At 50.2% G+C, this 20,089-nt stretch overlaps 1 protein-coding gene across 2 annotated transcripts in view; it reads right to left on the minus strand.

The window, feature by feature from the left end:
* Hpcal1 (hippocalcin like 1) overlaps positions 1–20,089 on the minus strand; it is a 106,549-nt gene that overhangs the window by 56,484 nt on the left and 29,976 nt on the right. Inside the window, exon 1 of one of the 2 annotated variants that reach the window (XM_057790663.1) lies at positions 8,101–8,184. The exons of the other annotated variant lie outside the window; for it this stretch is intronic. The gene's annotated coding sequence lies outside the window, so the exon portion shown is untranslated. Of the gene's footprint in view, positions 1–8,100; positions 8,185–20,089 lie in introns of those variants that run through there. 2 annotated transcript variants of the gene reach the window in all.

Here is a 20,089-nt window from a genome sequence, read left to right on the forward strand (position 1 = left end):
TCTAGTCTTTCACCCATCCTGTGTGTGTGTCCACAGAAACAGACACCAAGGAACTCAAGGCTTGGCCTTTTGGAGAACCAGGACTCTGGCATTAAAGGCTCTGGTCGCTGCCATCTTCTTGTCCCCAGATGTCCTGGCTGACAGCCTGGAGTACTGGGTCCTCCCTGTCTGATCCCAGCACTAACTCCAAGAATTACTCAAGTCTGAAGGCAGGACGGGTCCAGTCTGATGATGGGATATTCCAGATCTTTCTCTGGAATTCCTCCCTTCCAATTATTTGAAGGCCATTGGGAACACAGATTGATTCTAGGAAAAGGTCAGGGGAGTGTAGCTCAGTTGGCAGAATGCTCATGGTTCACCCACCCTCCGGCACCACCTAAACCAGGTGTGCTGATCCACGTCTGTACTCCTAGCAGTCAGGCGGTAGAGGTCGGTGGGTCAGAGGTTCAAAGCCATCCTTAGCTACACAGATAATTCAAAGCCAGTCAGGGTTACATGAGACCCTGCCAAGAAAAAAAAAGACAAACAAAAAGGTAGGGAAGGAAGGAAGGAAGGAATGGGTTTTATGCTTTGGTGGCTTCTTCACTATACGGTAGACCCAAACTGAAAGCCAGTTGGTTTCCACGTCAGATCCTCCACCTCTCTGGCTAGCCCCTGTTCTGTCACTAACCAAGCTCTCCATGTGAACTGATTACCATCAAAGGCCTGTGGAAAACCTTGAAGCACCATACTGTGTCAGTGTGCCATGTCCCTGGGGAAGTCCACCACAGTCAGCCTCCCCAGTCCTGGCACCATGCTGTGCCAGTGTGCTGTGCCCTGGAGCAGTCCCCACAGTCAGCCTCCCTGGTCCTGGCACCATGCTGTGCCAGTGTGCCATGCCCTGGGACAGTCCCTCACAGTCAGCCTCACTGGTCCTGGCACCATGCTGTGCCAGTGTGCTGTGCCAGTGTGCTGTGCCCTGGGACAGTTCCTCACAGTCAGCCTCACTGGTCCTGGCACCATGTTGTGCCAGTGTGCTGTGCCCTGGGGCAGTCCCCCACAGTCAGCCTCCCTGGTCCTGAGTAGCAGTCTAAGTGGAGGCCACTTAAGCCTACCCAGCTGACAGCCTGGGTAGGCTCCAAGATGGCAGGACTCATATCTGCTCATGGCATGCCCCTGCAGTGAGGGATCTACCAACTCAAGGCAAAGCCTGGCATCATGAAACTGTCTGCTGGCCCCATCTTCCTGGTGAGTAAGCCAAGGGCGGTAAAGAATGCTCACAGATACATGGGAGAAACGGAGAGAGAGGCCATGAGCCAGGCACCTAAAGACACTTTCTCTGGGAACAAAGCCAGCACCTTTCACCGTCTCATTCTCTACTTAAGAACTGCCTGCCTAGTGGACCCAGTCAGCCCTGCCGATCATACATCCAGAGAGCGCTGAGGCTCCTCCCACCTCCCCATGCCACCTGCACACAGCTGTTCACCGTGAGACCACTCCGTGGCTACTAGGAAATTCCAAGGATAGTCTCCTTCACTGTCGACTCCCCTGTTCTCCATGAAGAGACAGGGCTGTCAACACCCTGCTGGTACTATACACCCATTACTGACCAAGCTGAGGCCATCGGCATTCAGCAGTGGTAGCCATGTTTCAGGCTACAAACGGGGCCTGCACATGCTCCTCATATCTAGCATTTACTCTTCTTATCAGGAAAGAGGAGGCCCCTTCTCAGGGATGCCTAACCACAAGGCATCAACAAGGTGGGTCAGGTGTAAATTTGGAGGGAGTCTCCTGTTGTAATAAGAGCGGCAGGGCTGCATCCCCGGCACCCAGCCGCCCGCATGGCTAGCTTATGCCCCGAAATAATTACACGGAAACTGTATTCTTTTAAACACTGCTTGGCCCATTAGCTCTAGCCTCTTACTGGCTAGCTCTCATATCTAGATTAACCCATTTCTAATAATCTGTGTAGTACCACGAGCTGGCTTACCAGGAAAGATCTTAACCTGTGTCTGTCTGGAGTGGGAGAATCATGGCGACTCCTCACTCGGCTTCTTTCTCCCAGCATCCTCTTCTGTCTACTCCACCCACCTAAGAGTTGGCCAATCAAATGGGCCAAGGCAGTTTCTTTATTAGTTAACCAATGACCTTCCTCCATCATTTCCTCTTTTTCTGTTTAAACAAAAAAAAAAAGAAGGCTTAACTTTAACAGCAAAATTACATATAACAAAACGTTATCAAGCAAGAATTACATTTACAATATTTATATCTACTTTATCTTTTATCATAACTAAGGAAAACTATAACTATCTATTTATTCTTCAACGAGCTGGCTTACCAGGAAAGATCTTAACCTGTGTCTGTCTGGAGTGGGAGAATCATGGCAACTCCTCACTCGGCTTCTTTCTCCCAGCATCCTCTTCTGTCTACTCCACCCACCTAAGGGTTGGCCAATCAAATGGGCCAAGGCAGTTTCTTTATTAGTTAACCAATGACCTTCCTCCATCAGTTTCCAGGCAGGGTGAGGCTTCAGTACGTTTCAGAGTCTGTCCAGGAGCAACAGGGCCCTAGGTCACAGCCAGGGTCCTGCACAAGTAAACAGCTCTCTCTCTCCTATGCCTCTCCAGCCCTTCCAACCGCTCCTTTATATTCCTCTCTCCTGCCAAGACACACCTTTTTCTGCACAGAGAAGGCTGCGGTTTCATAGGAAGACAGTCTTATTGTTAGTGATGCTGGGAATGGGGTGAGGAAGGAGGGAAAGCACGATCTCTTGATTTTCTTCTCCAAACATAAGGTGGAGAAAACAAATGGGGGTAAATAACATTGTTCTGCAAACAGCTCAGAGGAGTGGGGAGGAGACATGGGGAGCGGGAAGGAAGCAGCGTCGTGATGTTTAGAACACTGGCTTCTTGCTGGCTGATCTAATAAAGATATGGAGGCATCTCCGCTCTTGCTAGCGTGTTTAAAAAGACACATCATCACAGATGTTTGAACCAGAGAGGATCCTGAGGGTACTGAACCTCAGGGGTCCTTCCCTTCGGCAGCCCTGCAGGGTTACTCGGCAGCATCTGCCATACATCGCCTTCTGGCCAGATGACACACGGGCCACAGGTCATTCAGCTCCCAAGGCAGAAAAAGGTACAAGATAAGGAAACATGAGGAAATACGCACATGAGAAAGAGAAAAGCCAGGAGTTTGGGAATTTGGCCAGGTGGCTATTACCTGCCAATGTTGGCCTGGTCTTGGTCTTCCCTTCCATTCCACCTTGACCTTGAATACAAAGATATTGTTGGACTGGGTAGCACTGGCTCTTCTCTGCCACCATGATTGATTGATTGATTGAGATTGGTTTCTACATTGCTCAGACTGGTCAACCAATGCCCAACCCACTTTTTCAGACAGCTGACATACCCTCTCAAAGTTTGCTTTCTCATTGACCAGTGCAAATCAAAAATTACTAAAGGATCCAACCCACTCCGATGACTCTGCTAGCGTCACATGTAAGGAACAGGATTCACTATTAAAGAGCACCCTAGCTGGCCGGGATGCAGATTTTCTCTCTGCTATGATGCACAGAAGGCCCTAATGATTGACACCTGCTGGTGAAACACTAGGTGAAGCTCCGTCCCCCCCAGCATCTACCCTGACCAGTTGCTGGGGTTTTTCTGATGCTCAGACACCCAAAGATGAACTTCGGGGATGGCTGCAGCTACCAAGGAAGTTTACAGGCCTGGATCTTGCCCCAGCTTGCAAAGCCTGGACAGCTAATGGAGATGCAGTCACCCAGTCCCAAGACATTTAGTTCGGATCTCCACACAAGCCCCACTGGGAGGGCAGCCCACGAGGAATGCTAAAGAGATCTAGGACTGGGGTGTAACACTGTAGCGATGAGCGTGGACACAAGGTTCCTTCTGAGGGAAGAAAGGAAGGTCCCGGGCAGGCTGAAGGGAAGACACAGAAGGAAATCTCTTCCCGCTGGAGTGTGAGCAGAGGAAAGAAAAGGATGAGTGGAAACAGAGCTCCTGTGCTAAGTCCTTGAAGGTTTTCAACCATCTCCTGTGTTAGTCAATCTTCACCGTCAACTTGACTGAGTTTAGAACTGCCTAGGAGATACACCCCTGGGCACGTGTCTAGGAGGCTCCCAAAGAGGTTTTACTGAAGAGGGGTGCCTCACCCCAAATGTGGGCCACACCATCCCATGACCTAGAGCCGTGGTTCTCAATCCTCCTAATACTGCTACCCTTGAATAAAGTTCCTCATGGTGTGGTGACCCCCAACCCTAAAATTATTTCCACTGCTACTTCACAGCTGTAACTTTGATACTGTTATGAATCATAAATCATACTGTAAATTTCTGTGTTTTTTGACGGTCTTAGGTAACCCCTGTTAAAGGGCCGCTCAACCTCAGAGGGGTCGTGACCCACAGGTTGAGAACCACTGATCAAGCTGGAGCCCCAGAGTGTATGAAAAGGTGACCGCCCATGAGCTGAGCAGCACTCATCTGCTTCCTGACTGTGGCTGCCTCGGGTCCCCACCGCCATGCCTTCCCCACAGTGATGGGACTGTGCCCTTGCACTGAGAGCCAAAATGAACCCTTCCTTCCCGAAACTGATTTTTGCCTGGTGCCGTGTCCCAGCACGGTGTAAACTAACCCAGCTCTCCACCGAGAGATAACACACAGAGCACATGGTTCACATGCCGGAAGCATGTAGCAGCTTCGGAGGTGTGAGGTCATTACCACAGTCCATGGTAGAACATGTTAGTCTCCCTCCTAAGAAAATTCACATCTGCCCTAGAGAGACGGCTTGGTGAGTAAATGTGCTTAGCACACCAAGCCCGAGACCAGAGCTCAGTCCCACAGGGACTTACATGGTTGGAAGCAGAGAACCGACCCCCACAACTTGTCCTGACCTCCATATGTGTGACAATGCGCACACACACCAAATAAAATTTGTTGTAAGAAGAACCCCTGTGGTGATATTTTGTTTGTGCTCTGACAAATAAAGCTTGCCTGAAGATCAGAGTGTAGAGCTAAGCCACTAGTTAGCCATCGAGGCCAGGAGTGGTGGCGCACACTTTTAATACTAGCACTCAGGAGAAAGTGATATGGCCGGGTGGAGAGAATATAAGACAGAGAGACAGGAGCTCAGGATTCAGTCTGAGGTTTTGTAGAGACAGCAGGATACCCCATTTGGTCTGGGGATTTCGTAGAGGTAAGAATTAGTGGCTGGTTGCTCTGCTTTCTGATCTTTCAGCTTTCACCCCCTAATATCTGACTCCGGGTTTTCATTATCAAGACCAATTAGAATTTGCACAACAAAATCTTATACCTATTACCACTCAGTTCCTGTTTCCCCCCAACACCATCTTAGTAACCACGAGTGTCCATACTCTGGAGTTCCTTGGTCCGGAGATTTCACAGAAATGGAATGACACGATCTGCCATCTTTTGTGATGGCACCATTCCCTTGGCATTTCTTTTAGCAGTGGACAATGGTTCTGACGTCCACATACCCACTCCTACACTTGCATTTGCCCAACTTTGTTCTCAGGCTCTTAGTGGGTGTGGGCGGGCCCTGGTGGTTTTAGACTGCATGTCTCTCATGACAGCTAACTATGGGTACTGGTGTCACAGCCCCTGCATATCATTCTTTTTTTTTTCATTTTTTTTTATTCTTTTTTAATTAAAATTTCCAACTGCTCCCCGTTTCCCATTTCCCTCCCCCTGCATATCATTCTTATATATTATGTTTCTTTGAGCAATGTCTTCTCGGGTTCTGTAATGGCTAACAACGACTGTCAACTTGATAGGTTCTAGAACCACATAGAAAACAACCTTGAGGGAGGAATACCTGTGAGGGGATTTCTAGGTTGACTCAACTGGAGTGGGAACACCCACCCTAACTGTGGGGAGCACCATCTATAGGATTTTAGATTGTATAAAAGGAGAAAGTGAACTGAGCACCAGGATGCCCCCCCCCCCTTTCTCTCCTCCCCTCCTAACTGCAAGAGCAATGTGACCAGACATCTTAAGCCCCTGCGGCCACACGTTCTTCTTTAAGCGGCTTTTGTAAACATCTTGCCAGTGCAACGACAAAAGCCCACGTTTTTGTGAGGGTCTTTTGCGACTCCATCTTAAGAGCTCCCTGCATCCTTGAGCCTCGGCAGCCTGGCTCTTCCTCTCTTTGCCTTCCCAATGGCGTCATTTGAAGCACAGCTGTTTGCCTGTGTTTTCTTTGGATGTTGTTCTTTCCTATGTGAGCATGGCTGGCTGAATTCAAGGTCAATTCAAGGTCAAGCTGGGTTCATTTATCTCCTAAGAGTGTTCTAGTTTTACTTATTATATGTAGGTTTGGGGTATATTTTGAGTTAACTCTTTTATACAGCATGAAATGGAGTCCAACTTTTTTTTTTTTTTTTTACACACTTTGCATTTCTGATCCTCCTGCCTCCACCTTCCAAGCTCTGGGATTACAGGGATATGCCACCCAGCCTGGTACATGAGGGGCTGAGGTTCAAATCCAGAGCCTTGTGCATGCAAGGCAAGCACTCGCCACATCCCAAGGCCTTCCTTTTCTTTTTTAAAGGATGGAGGTCAAGCATTCTAGGCTAGGCTGGGCTAGAACTCATGGCAATCTTCCTGTCTCAGCTGCCCAAGGACCAGAATTATAGACATGAGTCACACCATGCCTGGCTTGTTATTACTTTTAGAGTAGTGGAAAACCATGATAAAATTTCTTTTTTAAGATTTGCATTCCATTCTGACACAGTAATATTGGGAAGAAATTCAGTAACACCCATTGCCATGGCCTGCAGCATCATGGGAATCAAGAAAATTCCTGGGTGCTGGAACAGTAAAATACAAAGGAAACATTAGAGGGCGACCGACCGAGCGTCCATCCAGAGCGGGGCTGTTCTCATCGGGAGTTAATCAGTGCTGAAACAGATCCCTTCATTTGCCTGAAATTTGGGTAAGCCCTTCATGTACCTCTGTGGTCCAGCTGCTGGGGACTTCACAGTGAGCTTTTGGCAAAGAAGTTGGGTTACTAGACCAAACAGGCATGAGCCACATCACACCACACACATCCGATTTCCTGGGAGACGGCCAAAACCCAGATTACTTTAAAAAGAAATGCAATGTTGCTGCTTAGAGTGTATAAAATTGCTGGCTCCAAGTCTGTCTCGCTGGCTCTTAATCCTTAGCCTTCCTTTTTCCATCCCCAGCACAGGTGAGGCTTACAGCAGGCATCTAGTAACCGAATCAAGGCACGAAGGAACACATACCTGCGTGCCGGGCTCCGAGGTGGTCCTAACACTGCCCTTCCCTCCCTGGCCACGTGACTACTTTCAAAAAAGGTCTGAAATGGTCTGCTGCACCGAGCCTTGGGTTGTGTGAATTCTGGAGATAAAGAGGCTTAGGTGTGATGCAGGTGAAGGTGGAGAGAGGAAGAACCCAGGGATTAGATGGTAAGTTGATGTGTCCATGTTGGGGGTCAGGTGTCTGGTGGAGTCCAATGCCACAAAGGAGGTCTGGGGGATTCTGGGCCTTCTCCCCCAAGTGTGGGATAAGAAGTCAGATGACAGACATGTGCTCATACCTGGGAAGATAGGGGCCAGCAGAAGGTTCGAGAGAGTCTGGGGGAGCCTGCAAGAGCAGGTGTATCCCCTTGGGGATGGCACCCCACCGCTTACAATCACGTCCTGGAAGCCCCGAGTGACAGGAGCCATTTCGAAAGAAGAGTTAGTCAGTCAGTGGACATACAGTTTTTATCATTTTGTCATTTAACTGCTGAGCCATCCCTCCGGCCCTGGCACAGAAGTTTTAAACCTGGTTTCCTCCTCCCTGCCACCGTCTCCACCACCCTTTGGCCCACACTTGGGACCCGAGCTTGGAGGGGGGGGGGCGGTAATGTGATGGGAACCACAGTGAAGCAAAGAGAGGCATGTTTCACTCATGAAACCCTTATGATTCACGTCTTCCAGGTCCCACTAACAAAGCCGCGTGACAAAACAAGGACATACACAAGTCCTGGAGGACACTCGTCCAGTGCCCAGACCCGAGGAGCAGGCATCATCCTTTTCCCGAGTGGCACCTGCACTACCCACGAGGGCCGAACTCACCTGAGTGGCGTCTACCACCAGCAGCGCCCCAGAAGGGTGAACGAGTGTTTGGGAGACTTCAGAGTGTTTACTGCTGCAGTGTTCCTCTGAGGAGGATAAACAGCTTGCAGCATTCTGCAAGCCAAAGGTGGGTGGGGTGCAGAGAGGGGGAGAACACGTGTTTGAACTCTCCCATCTGCAAGAGGGCCTGAGTCCCACCAGAAGGAGGGAGGAGGGAAGAGGGAGGGGAGGAGGCCGGGCTGTCTAGGGAGTGGGATGAGGGCTGCAATGAAAACAGAAAAGCAGAAGGGGGGAGAGCACGACTGAGTGCTGGTTTTATCTCGTGTCAGGGTGGAAACCCGCCCAGGCCTTCCACGCTAGCTAGCATTTGTCAACACAAGGACATACCACTGGTTCCAGTCTGAGGCAACTGACTGGCTAGTTGCCCAATTGTACAGCCCGTTCACATTCTGACTGGCTCCTGATACGGGTCGACTCCAAGCTCCTCGGAGGTTTGTTTTTGCTGAAGTGGCCAAGCGGACAGAATTGGCACCACTTTGGGGTGGGGGTGGAAACAGGCAGACATGTTCAAATTTGGTGATGAGGAACCACCTCCCCAGGGATCCAGAGCCAGCCCTGAATAGGCCTGTGGGCTTCAAGAGCCTGAAGCAGGCCGGGTCTGACCCCTTCTACCTCCTCCTGGGGTTAAAGTTTCTCCTGCCATGTCCTCAGGGCCTTCTGGCGTGGCTTGAGCTACAGTTGGCCTTTCTGTCCACATTACTGATCCGCACCACTCTTCTGACCCACCTCCCTATAAAAGGGGCAAAGACAGGCAGGTGGGTGCCAGGCCTGTTCTGGAAGAATCCAGAGACCCGAGGATACCAAGGCATTACATACAAGCTTTGGCTGTCTGTCACACGGGCCAGACACTGTCAGATGTGCTCACAGACTCAGACTTTCATTTATTTCCAAATTAGCCCTCGTGCTTTGGCTAAATATATCATCTATGTACACAGGGTACACAGAAAAGACTCCAAAACAGCAAAACATTCCCAGAGGCTGTTGCTTCAGGTTGTGTGTGTGTGTGAGCACGTGTATGAACATGCACACATGTGAGAAAATGAGAGTGAGTGAGAGAGAGAGAGAGAGAGAGAGAGAGAGAGAGAGAGAGAGAGAGAGCATACAATGTGCAGTGTGAGAAGCCTCCTTATTCATTTCTTTATAAAAGATTCCTGAGCCAGCAGATGGTACAGTGGGGGCTGTGGATGCCCAGGTCACTTTTCTCATTTCTTTGCACAGGGCTCCATTTCAGGGCCTGAAAGAGTGACATCCAAGAAGCTATTCCATAGTCCCACCAAGACAATGACGGGGCGACTTCAGGAACTCGGCTTGCTTTTGCTCCACTGAGCAGATGTGTGCCCTTTCTCTCTTCCTGAATAAAAGACCCCAGGCTAATCCCAAGGCACCTGGTAGCACTTTGGGTTCCCGTACCGCCAAATGGTCTGACCAGGTGGGGCCTGAGATCCAGGCTCTGTTATATAATTAGTCCTGGTTCAGAGTTATCACCACCCCCTCTGTGGCAGCTTAGCTTGTTCCAAGATGGCTATGCTTGGGTCAACATCAAAGACTGTCCTGGTGCTCTGTGCAGGAACAGGAGTCTGGGAGACGAAAGCCACAAGGTTCACAGTGACATTCAGTCATCCATGTGGCTTAGCCGCCCGGTCTGCATTTGGTTTAGCTTTCAAAGGGGGAAGTTTCATCAAGGTCCTACACAGCTCAACTAGTTAAAAAACAATGGGCTCACAGTTCTGCGTAGGATTCTCCAAGCAAGATGCACCTTGCAGGATGCTATCTAGATGCAGGAGGCCCCATGCGGACGCAACTTGCAGGATGCTATCTAGATGCAGGATGCTCCATGCAGAAGCTCCTTGCAGGATGCTATCTAGATGCAGGATGCCCCATGCAGAAGCTCCTTGCAGGATGCTATCTAGATGCAGGTGGCCCCATGAAGATGCTCCTTGCAGGATGCTATCTAGATGCAGGATGCCCCATGCAGAAGCTCCTTGCAGGATGCTATCTAGATGCAGGATGCCCCATGCAGAAGCTCCTTGCAGGATGCTATCTAGATGCAGGCGGCCCCATGCAGAAGCTCCTTGCAGGATGCTATCTAGATGCAGGATGCCCCATGCAGAAGCTCCTTGCAGGATGCTATCTAGATGCAGGATGCCCCATGCAGATGCTCCTTGCAGGATGCACCACACAGCCTCCCTATGGAGAACCAATTCGGTGTGCCCATAAGCAGAGCAGTGCAGGTCTCCAAGAGAACCATGGTGGTGATGGGGAAAGCCTTGCACAGAAACCATGTGCTGAGGAAGAACACGACCAACCAAGTGCTCAGCCCTGAAGATAGACCATTCTTCCTCCTGCTCCAGCCTCCCCCCTAGCTCCCACCTCTCAGTTAATCCCTCCAGGGAGCAACAGGAGGATTTTAGATGTCACTAGATATCCATGTTAAAAAAAAAAAACAAAAACAAAACCAAAAACAAACCCCTTTGTGAGAACTGGGTTCACTTCTGTCCTTCAACTTTAGTTCAATACAGCTCCAGGCTGACCCTGCAGACCCAGCATTAGGCATAAGCATGTCTGTGGCCAAAGACGGCGGAAGCTAGAAAACCCACTTAGCATCTCGGGGCAGGAAAAGGTGCCGTGGTTCCCTGCATGTCGTTCTGAATTGCCACCAGGCTGTCTTGACCCTCGAAGAAAGCCATGGCAGGAGGATGGGCCTTTCAGTCAAAGGGTAGAAGAAGTGGGGTACATAACTGGAGGGTGTTACGAGGGCAGGATGGGCCTCTGTGTGAAGCTAGGTTAGGCGCGCTAGAGGAAAGGGAAGTCTCTGGCAGGGAAGATACAAAGGTCGGCGAGGGACAAATCAGGTGGCCAGGGAGCAAACGCTCTCCTTTTAAAACTGTCACCGCTCAGCAGGTATGAGCACGGACTGCTCCTGCAGAGGCCCGGATGCAGGTTCCCAGAACCCACCACAGGCAGCTCACAAGCTCTGCCTGTAACTCCAGTTCCAAGGGATCTTACATCTTCCTCTGGATCTCTGAGGGCACTGCACTCAACTGCACGCGTGCATTCTCCCCCTCCCCACCCCACACATATGATTAAAAATAAAATAGGGCTGGAAAGTTATAAGCGCTTACTGCTTGGGGTGCTTTGAGAGAGAATGCCTCCGAAGGGAGTGGTACCTACTGACAGGTGTGGAGGAAGTGTGTCACTGTAGGCGCAGGCTTTGACTCTGATACGCTCAAGCCATGCCCAGTGTGACAGTTCACCCACCTCCTGTGGCCTTCGGATCAAGATGGAGAACTTTCAGATACCTCTCCAAAGCCATGTCTGCCTGCACGCTGCTTTGCTTCTCGCCGTGACACCAATGGACTAAACCTCTGAACTGTAAACCAGCCCCAGTGAGACAAACGGTTTCCTTTATAAAAACTGCAATACTGATCTTGCAGAAGACCCAAGTTTGGTTCCTGGCACCCCTATTAGGCAGCTCACAACTGCCTGTAACCCCAGTTCTAGAGAAATCTAATAGCTCTGGCCTCTGTAAGCACCTACACTCACAAATGTGCGCACACACCCACAAATGCATGCACACACACAATCAAAATAAAACAAATCTTAAAATTCTCAGATCTTCTTTGAGAAAAGACACCCCTGCCCCACACTCTTCCTTCTCCTCCTGGCTCCTCCTCCCTCTCCTGTTACTCTCCCTCCTCCACCTCTTCCTCTCCCACTTCCTTTCTTCCCTTCTTTCTTTCTCCGGTCCAATACTGGTCCTTGCTTTGACTGGAGACGACAGCTGTCCCGATCACTACAGAGACAATCCTCCTGCCTAGTAGGGTTCCCAGCCGGAGAGGTAGCATCCTGAGGAAGTCAGCACCTCAGGATTAAACTGACTTTAGCTGAGGTCCCTTTGAACTGTTCTCAAGTTGTGGCATCCAGCCCAGTCAGACACTTGGGGCCCCTTGCCTCAGCAGCCTGCCCACTTTGAAGATAGCAAGATTTCTCAACTGCAGAGGGCAAAGCAGAGCTGAGCGGTGCCCGCCTAGCAGGCAGAGGGGAAGTGCAGATTTACCTAAGAAGGCCAGTAGTGAAACCTGGCAGCCCACACAGCCCAGGGGTGGCTTCCTGAACTCCTCGGGTCACAGGGAAGTCTGTGGCCCCAGAAAATGTGCGCACGAATGTTTAGCAACCACGACTGCAGTCATTTCGATACCGGGACGGCACAACCCAGGCTGATCGCACCGGCTTCGGTAGGCTGGCTCCATACAGACACATGGTCACAGTGGCTTCCAGGGTGCAGAGGAGCCAAGGGCTGGAGGCAGAGCAACTCCCACACTTGTGGCTACACGAAGGGCAGTTCTTGCCTCAGCGTGGCAGGGCACCGATTTCCACGCTGAGCCTTGGGTCAGCCATCAAAGGCAAGGCGGCCCACCTTGCTTCACTTCCACAGCATGGCCTGTCTGGAAGAGGAGGGTGGGGAAAACCTCTGAGAGGCCAGTGCTACTCCCAGACCACACAGCCTTGGATTCCAGCCTCAGAACAGAGACTTCTGCGTGGCGGCAGGAACGAACTGTGCCTCCCCTCACTCAGAAAGTTGGGGAGGGAGACCAAACAAAACCCGAGAAGAGATTGATGGCGCTCAGAAAAAGGCATGTCTTGAGCCAATCTCAAGGTCCCGGCACACTAGCACAGATTGTTCCTTGTGCCTGGCACACACTCAGCTGAGCCCCTCCCATGTCAACATGGTGATGTCCCGAGCAGTCCAGAGCCTCCTTCAGCGGGAAGCTTTTCTCCATGCTCCATGCTGGTGACTCTGTTCTGGGCCCTGTCATATACACATGCCCTCTCCCATTGGCTAAGCCAATAAGGCTAAGGATTAAGTCTTGTTTGGACTGTGTTCAGGAGCTGGGGCTGGCCAGTCTTGACTGACGGCAAGGCAGACCTGCCCAGATCATGTAGAAGCTCCAATATGAGGCCCCACCCCAGCCAGCACTCACTCAATCTATGCCAAGTTCTCGATGTTTCTTAGCAATGAACAAACTGTCTCTAATCCTACACAACCCCTTCCAACTGCAGGATGCTACAATAAGGGACCCCTCAGCTCCACTCCTTGAGGCTTTGGGAGGGTCCACATGTCAAGAAGAATTTCTGCTTCAAGACACTCCCCTCCCCTCCAGAGCCTCCCAACTTTATCATGGCCAAGTCTGAACCCAAGGAACCCCATGGTACCCAGTGGTCTGTGCCGTGACTTCTATTACAAATCTGGACCTGGGGGTTGTTGGAGACACTACCCAGGACAGCTTGTTCGAAGCAGGACTCCGAGAGAACCTGTCCCTAGTATGTGAAGAGGTCCTTGGCTTGCTGCACCAGGCCATATAATTTATTCCAAATCTATTGCACATCAATGCCAAGTCTAGAATCTAGACCAGATGCTCTGCTAGGAGAGGAAAAAGTGGGATGGCTTAACCCAGAGGAGTAAGACCACGCCTGGCACAGGGGTGGAATGATCAGTAGAGCTCTGATTTTCCAGGGGTCGGGGACCACATAGAATGTGGGGACAGGGAGATAAGGACCTGGCGAGAGGTTAGCCAGCATCTGAAAGGCCATCACTGTAGGAAGTTAGAGTGGGGGTGGGGGGCAGCGCCCTGGCCTGTGTGAGACTTCATCCATTCCATCTAGACTGTGTCCCCAGCTCAGTCCCCTCCACACCTTATCCTCCTATAACCTGGGAGTAAGCCAGTGCCCGCTGCTGCTGACCTCCGAGCCGCCCTCTGCCATGGTAAAGGACATTCTGAGTCACCTGGTATGCAAAGCACATTAACAACTGGAACATTCCCCTAGCGCCTTCTGGAAACACCAGGCTTAAGACCTTGTCACAACTTCTAGCCCAGAGTCTAGGATGTCCTGCCTCATCTTCCATGGCCTGGGTCCTAAGCTACACGGAGGACAGTCAGCACAAGAACACTTGTTCTCTCCTGTTCACATCAGGACACCTGGCTCACAGAGACTAGGAAATTCTACAATCCCCCTCAGTTGGTTAAGAGCTCAGCTGTAGCCACGGTTCCCTGACGGGCTTCTGGAAGGAGCTTGGAGAGGAGAGGGTTAGCCACTCCCCATTTCATTCCCAAATATCAGCGATGTAAAGAGGAAGGTGGTAGGAAGTCACTGTGACTGTGGGAACACATACCAACACACACACGATGCGCTGGCTAGTTTTATGTCAACTTGTCACAATCTATAGAGTCATCCCAGAGGAGGGAGCCTTAGTTGAGAGATTGCCTCCACAAGATCTAGCCGCAGGCAAGCCTGTAGGGCATTTTCTCAATTAGTGATCAATGCCAAAGGGCTCAGCCCAAGATGGGTGGTGCTTGGGTTCTACAGAGAAGCAGCTGAGCAAGCCCGTGGGAGAGAGCCAGTAAGCAACTCCCCTCCACAGCCTCTGCATCAGCTCCTGTCTTTAGGTTCCTGCCTGATTTGAGTTCCTATTTGAGGCTCCCTCAAGGAGCCAGGATTCAAGCCAAACCCTTTCCGGCCCAAGTTGCTTTTGGTCATGGTGTTTCACCACAGCAATAGTAACCCTAACTAAGGCACAAACATACACACGCAAATGCAAAAACACAAAAACTTTTTTGTTTTTGTAGTACAAAAAAAAAATCTTATGGGCTTAACCAAGAACACCCCACATCACGAGACAAAGGAAACTGCTCCCCTCTTAAAACCTGGCAAGAGCCCCAGGGCCTCTGATGCTCCAACAGCAGGAAGGACCAACAGTCACCTCAGGAGGCTTGTGAGCCCCAGGGACTGCTCCTCAGGACTTGTTGCTAAGCTCCACCGTGCACAGGGTGAGCAAGCAGATTCTGAGACCTGCTGAGTTCTCAACCTGGGGACCGAACAACCCCTTCATGGGGGTCACGTATGAGAAACCCTGAACGTCCGATATCTACATTATGACTTACAACCGCAGCAAAATTACAAGTATGAAATAGCAGTGAAAATCACAGGGGCAGGTCACTACCACACGAGGAACTGTATTAAAGGGTTGTAGCATTAGGAAGATTGAGAACTACTTGATCTAAGGCCTGATTTCCCTTAAAACACAGGGACAGGGCAGTGGTGACACACGCCTTTAATCCCAGCACCAGAGAGGCAGAGGCCAGCCTGCTCTATGTAGTGAGTTTCAGGCAAGCCAGGACTACATAGTTAGACTGTCTCAAAAAAACATTTTGTTCCACAAAGATTTCAAGATACAGAAACCTGTATGAGACACGGCTTTTGCACCCAGTGCCCTGTACCCAGGTCACAGTGTATCGCAACTGTGCCCTCGTTTGCACACTGTCCTGTGCAGTGCTTCTAAAGAACTTGTCACAGACAGCCTGTCACTCACTGGCGGCTGCTTCAGCATGTCCTAGAGTTGCCTGGACAATTATATGTGCTAATACATCCTCGGGTGCCAGGAGCAGGCATGCAGGAGGCATTCAGCATGCTTTTTGTATTCTCCTTGCTGTTACCGCACCTATGAGCCAATATCGGCCCTGACCCCCTGCTGCGGTTCTCTGGCTGCCTGGGGCTCTGCTGTGGAACCACTTTCTGGTCCCTTACCAAGCAGAGACAGCACTGATTGACTGAGCTGCTTCAAGTGAGACACATGGGAGTGAGACAAGCTCTCTGTGGCCACAGCTCCAAGCAGGCTGGGGTCAAAGGGTCCTGCAAGCTGACTCTGGGTACAGGTGGGGATCTGGCCACTGTTCCACCTTCCTCACGCACACCTGGTACTCAGTCCCGTGCTGGGCCCAAGCAACAGACAATCATCAGAGTCACCACCACTCTGTGACACCTACCAGAGCAGGGAGACACACACTATCACCCCAGGAAGTCTTCAGCCCTATGTTGTGTGATGTCATACTCTTTTGGGGGGGGCCGACTCCCAGTCCCCAAATAAATCACGCATGAAATAAATCTTTGCTATGAATGCTTTTTGCTTGGCTAATTTCTAGCCAGCTTTTCTTAACTTAAATTATCCCCGACTACCTTTGGCGTCTGGACTTCTTCCTTTTCTTCTGTAGATCTTGCTTTTACTCTTACTCCATGGCTGGCTGGGTGGCTGGGTGGCTGGGTGGCTGGGTGGCTGGGTGGCTGGGTGGCTGGGGAGCTAGCCCCTAATGTCTTCTTGTTTTCTCATTGCTCCCTCTCTTCCTCATTTCTCCTTCTATTTATTCTCTGTCTGCTAGCCCCGCCTACCCTTGCTCCTGCCTTGTTATTGGCCATTCGGCTCTTTATTAGGACCATCAGGTGTTTTAGACAGGCAAAGAGTCACAGCTTCACAGAGTTAAACAAATGCAGCATAAACGAAAGTCACACACCTGAACATAATAGACCCCAACATTTCCCCTTTTGTCTTTCTAAACGAAAATGAAAAATTTTCACATTAACATAGTAAGACTGTATACAATAAGAACAATTATCAAGTAAAGATTACGTTCACAGTGTACTGAATTCCAATTCATTTGTGTCTGGTAAATTTAAAGAAAATACTCCACAGTCTATCCTCTCTTAGTAAATCCAAAATTTTATACCTAACTTACTTTCTAGCATATCTAAGAAAAACTGCAACTATAACTATCTAGTCTTCAACTCCATCAAAGACAACAGAAGTTTAAAGTATTGCTTAAATAAACAAAAAGTGCATTGCAAATGACGTCCAAAAACTCTAGAAATGACAGAGACAGCTGACTGCCTGGACAGTCACCCAAAGTTTCTTTGCAACGTTGGGGCATCCATCTTCAGCCTCCAGGTCTATAGTAGCTCGACAAAGTAGGAGTAATCCCACTTTACAGATGGGAAAGGCAAGGCTAAAAGATAGCTCAAGCAAGCTCATTTATAACCCTGTAAAGCTAACAGCTATACCTGCCTGATGCATTCCTCTTCATAGCTAGGATAATATCCCCCAGTTCACCTTCCATTCCCTTATGGGACTCCCCATTGCCTGTCAAAGTGCTGTCTGCTCATGTCTGCACGGTTGTGGTGGTACTGCTAAGGTGACCTGCTTCTGCTCCCTTGCCTCCTCTTCTTCCCACATGTGCATATGTGTGATGTGTGTGGCGGGTGTATGTCCGGAGGCCCAAAGTCAACATGCAGTGTCTTCGATTACTCTCCATGTCATTCACAGAGGCAGGGATGAGCTTGGAGCTCACCCGTGCGGCAGGTTCAGCTGTCCGACTTGACTGTCCTAGAGAGCACTTTCTTGTGGCTGCCCTGAGTTCTGGGATTAAGGTGACCACCGGCATCTGCCTGGCTTCTGTGTGGAGACCTGAGCCCTAGTCACTGTGCTTGTACTGTTAGATGCGATGCCGTCCAGCTGACTCACGGGTAGTATGCTACCACAGCTGTCTAACCCCAGGAACATTCTTCTGTCATTTCAAAAAGAAGATCAGCGGTCACTTCTGGTCCTCCTCCTCCCCGTCCCCAAAATATATTCTACTTTTTGGTGTCTTTAGATTTGTATATCCCAGAAGTTTCATTTAAGTAACACAATATACCGTTATCTGTGCCTGGCTTCTTTCACCGAATATAATATCTCCAAGATTCCCTCACGTGGAAGCACGAGTCCGCAGCTCCTTTCTTTTGATGGCTGTGTAATATTCCACTGTGTGGCTCTACCTCATTTTGTTTATTCATTTAACCTGGTGGACACCTGGGCTGTTCCCGCCTTGGGAACTCTTAGGAATAAGGCTGCTGTGCACATCCGTGTCTTTGTGTGCACACGCTTTTCTACTGTTTGCCTGGAGGCAGAACCATGGAGTCATCTGTCAGCTCTGTGCGATCACTGAGGAGCCATGAAAGGGCTTCTCAAGGCGGCTGCACTGCTTCTCACTCCCTCTGGCAAGACGCAAGGGTTCCGAAGGCCCCACATCTCCACTGTCATTTGTCATTGTCTGTGCCGGGTTCAAACCATCCCGCAGTGACATCTGGGAGCTTACACTGTGTTGCTGTGTTGTCCCTGAAGCTCATCACTGCAGCCGTGTAAGGCCAGTTAGAGAGGAGACTCACAAAGATGAGGAGCCTACACAGGAAAGCCCGGGCTACACTATTCTTGGCTCAGTTTCTCCTCTGGCCCCCAAATCAGAGACTTGAAGTTCCATGGAGTCCCGGGGGGAAATATAAATTAATAAGTCAGGTCGGAGATCTGAACAGCGTTTCAGCATTTGGACAGAAATTCCAACAGGTCCACCTGGAACATCTCATATAAGTGGGGTGGCATGGGTAGGGTCTCGTAGAAGAGTCATTGTGATAGTTCTTATGCTACTCTTCGCAATAAACAACCGCTCTCTTCCACTGTGTAGACTAACAGGATTTATCACACTCCCTGCTAAAAATAGCAAATCTGTCCCCCAAGCCCAAGGATGCTCAGCAACACCCTAATGCAGATTAAGCCGTTCAGCTGCAAGTCACTGGTCGCCAGAGGGCAGCCCCCAAGGTGCTGTGGGGACACGGCTGGGCCTTCTTGAGGACCTGCCTGCAGTTGGAGCTTTGCAGCAGACCCTGGAATCACAGCCATTTAGGCCAAGTGCAGGGAGGGGGCGGGGTCCAAGCAGCGCTCTAATGCTAGCCCTGAGCTTATCCTCTGATGGTCCTCCCACAGGAAGGGACTCTTCATGAGGTTCTTCCACAGGGCATTTGGCTTCCTCCAGGGCAATCGATCCCACAGAAAATGAGAGGAGCTGGAGATATAGCTCAACACATAGGCCTTGCACAGCATGCATGAGGTCCTGGGCTCCATCCCAGTTTTACAAAGAAGTTTTAAAAAAAGTAAAGACTCAGCATGATGGCTCCATGGTATCAGTGATACCTATTCCCCACTGTATTTTATTTTCTAGACTCAAACCATTAAGGCCGGGCCACACACCAGGATGGAGACCACACAAGGGTGCAGACACAGGGAGGCAGAGGGAGGAAGCCTCCCATGCATGAAAATCAGATGTTCATCACAGCTACTGAACCAAACCAAATGCAGATGACAAAGGGAGAAGAGGAACCGATGTTTGCAAAGCACTGTCTACCACACGCCGCCGCCACCCCCAGAACCCTGGACCACGGTGTCAACACGGACAAGACATAAACATCACTGGATGCTCTGTCCAGACAAAAGACAACCTGGCAGGAAGCGTGGCACACAAGTACATCTAACGTGCAGACGCTGCGTCTCACTTAACGGTTCTACACGTGTGTGGAGAGAAGACCAAGTCATGTGGGTGTGACCCACGCTCTTCCCCGGGCACAGGGCAAGGCGTGAGGGAGGCAGGGAGTGAGGGAGGCAGGGAGTGAACTCTGTGACAGTACTGGTCTCCACCAGAATAAAGGGCAAGCAGGCTCGGGTTTTAGCTGAAGCACATACACACACACACACACTGATTTATCCATATGTTCAGGTGTCCAAGGAGCCTGGGCGAGAATAAGATGGTTTGACCCCTTCCCAGCCGGGCACCATTGGAGGCCGCTGGACTGTGTGCTCTGCTTCCAGACAGAGGGACTCCTTTCCTGAACAGAAACAAATGGAGAGACACACTAAACAGCATGCTAGTCAGGGTACAACCAAGACAGTTGGGAGAATTGCGAAGACTTGTCAGAACTGTATCTGTGTGTGGTGTGTGTACATGTTTATGTGTGTGGGGGGGTGCACACCAAAGTACATGTGTGAAGTCAGCATGCAGGAGTTAGTTCTCTCCACCATGAGTATCCTAGGGACACGCTCAGGTTGTCAGAGCTAATACAGAAGTGCCTTTTCCTGCTGAGCCAACTCACTGGCCATGGAGAAAAGGCTCTTTATATTTTTTTTTAATTTGCTTTTCTGCATTTTCTAGTCTTACCAAAATTTGTGTGTAAGAACTGAATTAAATTTTTCTTCAAACCAGGTGTGGTGGCACACGCCTTGAATCCTAGCACTTGG

This window comes from Chionomys nivalis, chromosome 1 (genome assembly GCF_950005125.1).
Source record: "Chionomys nivalis chromosome 1, mChiNiv1.1, whole genome shotgun sequence".
NCBI classification, from domain to species: Eukaryota; Metazoa; Chordata; class Mammalia; order Rodentia; family Cricetidae; genus Chionomys; species Chionomys nivalis.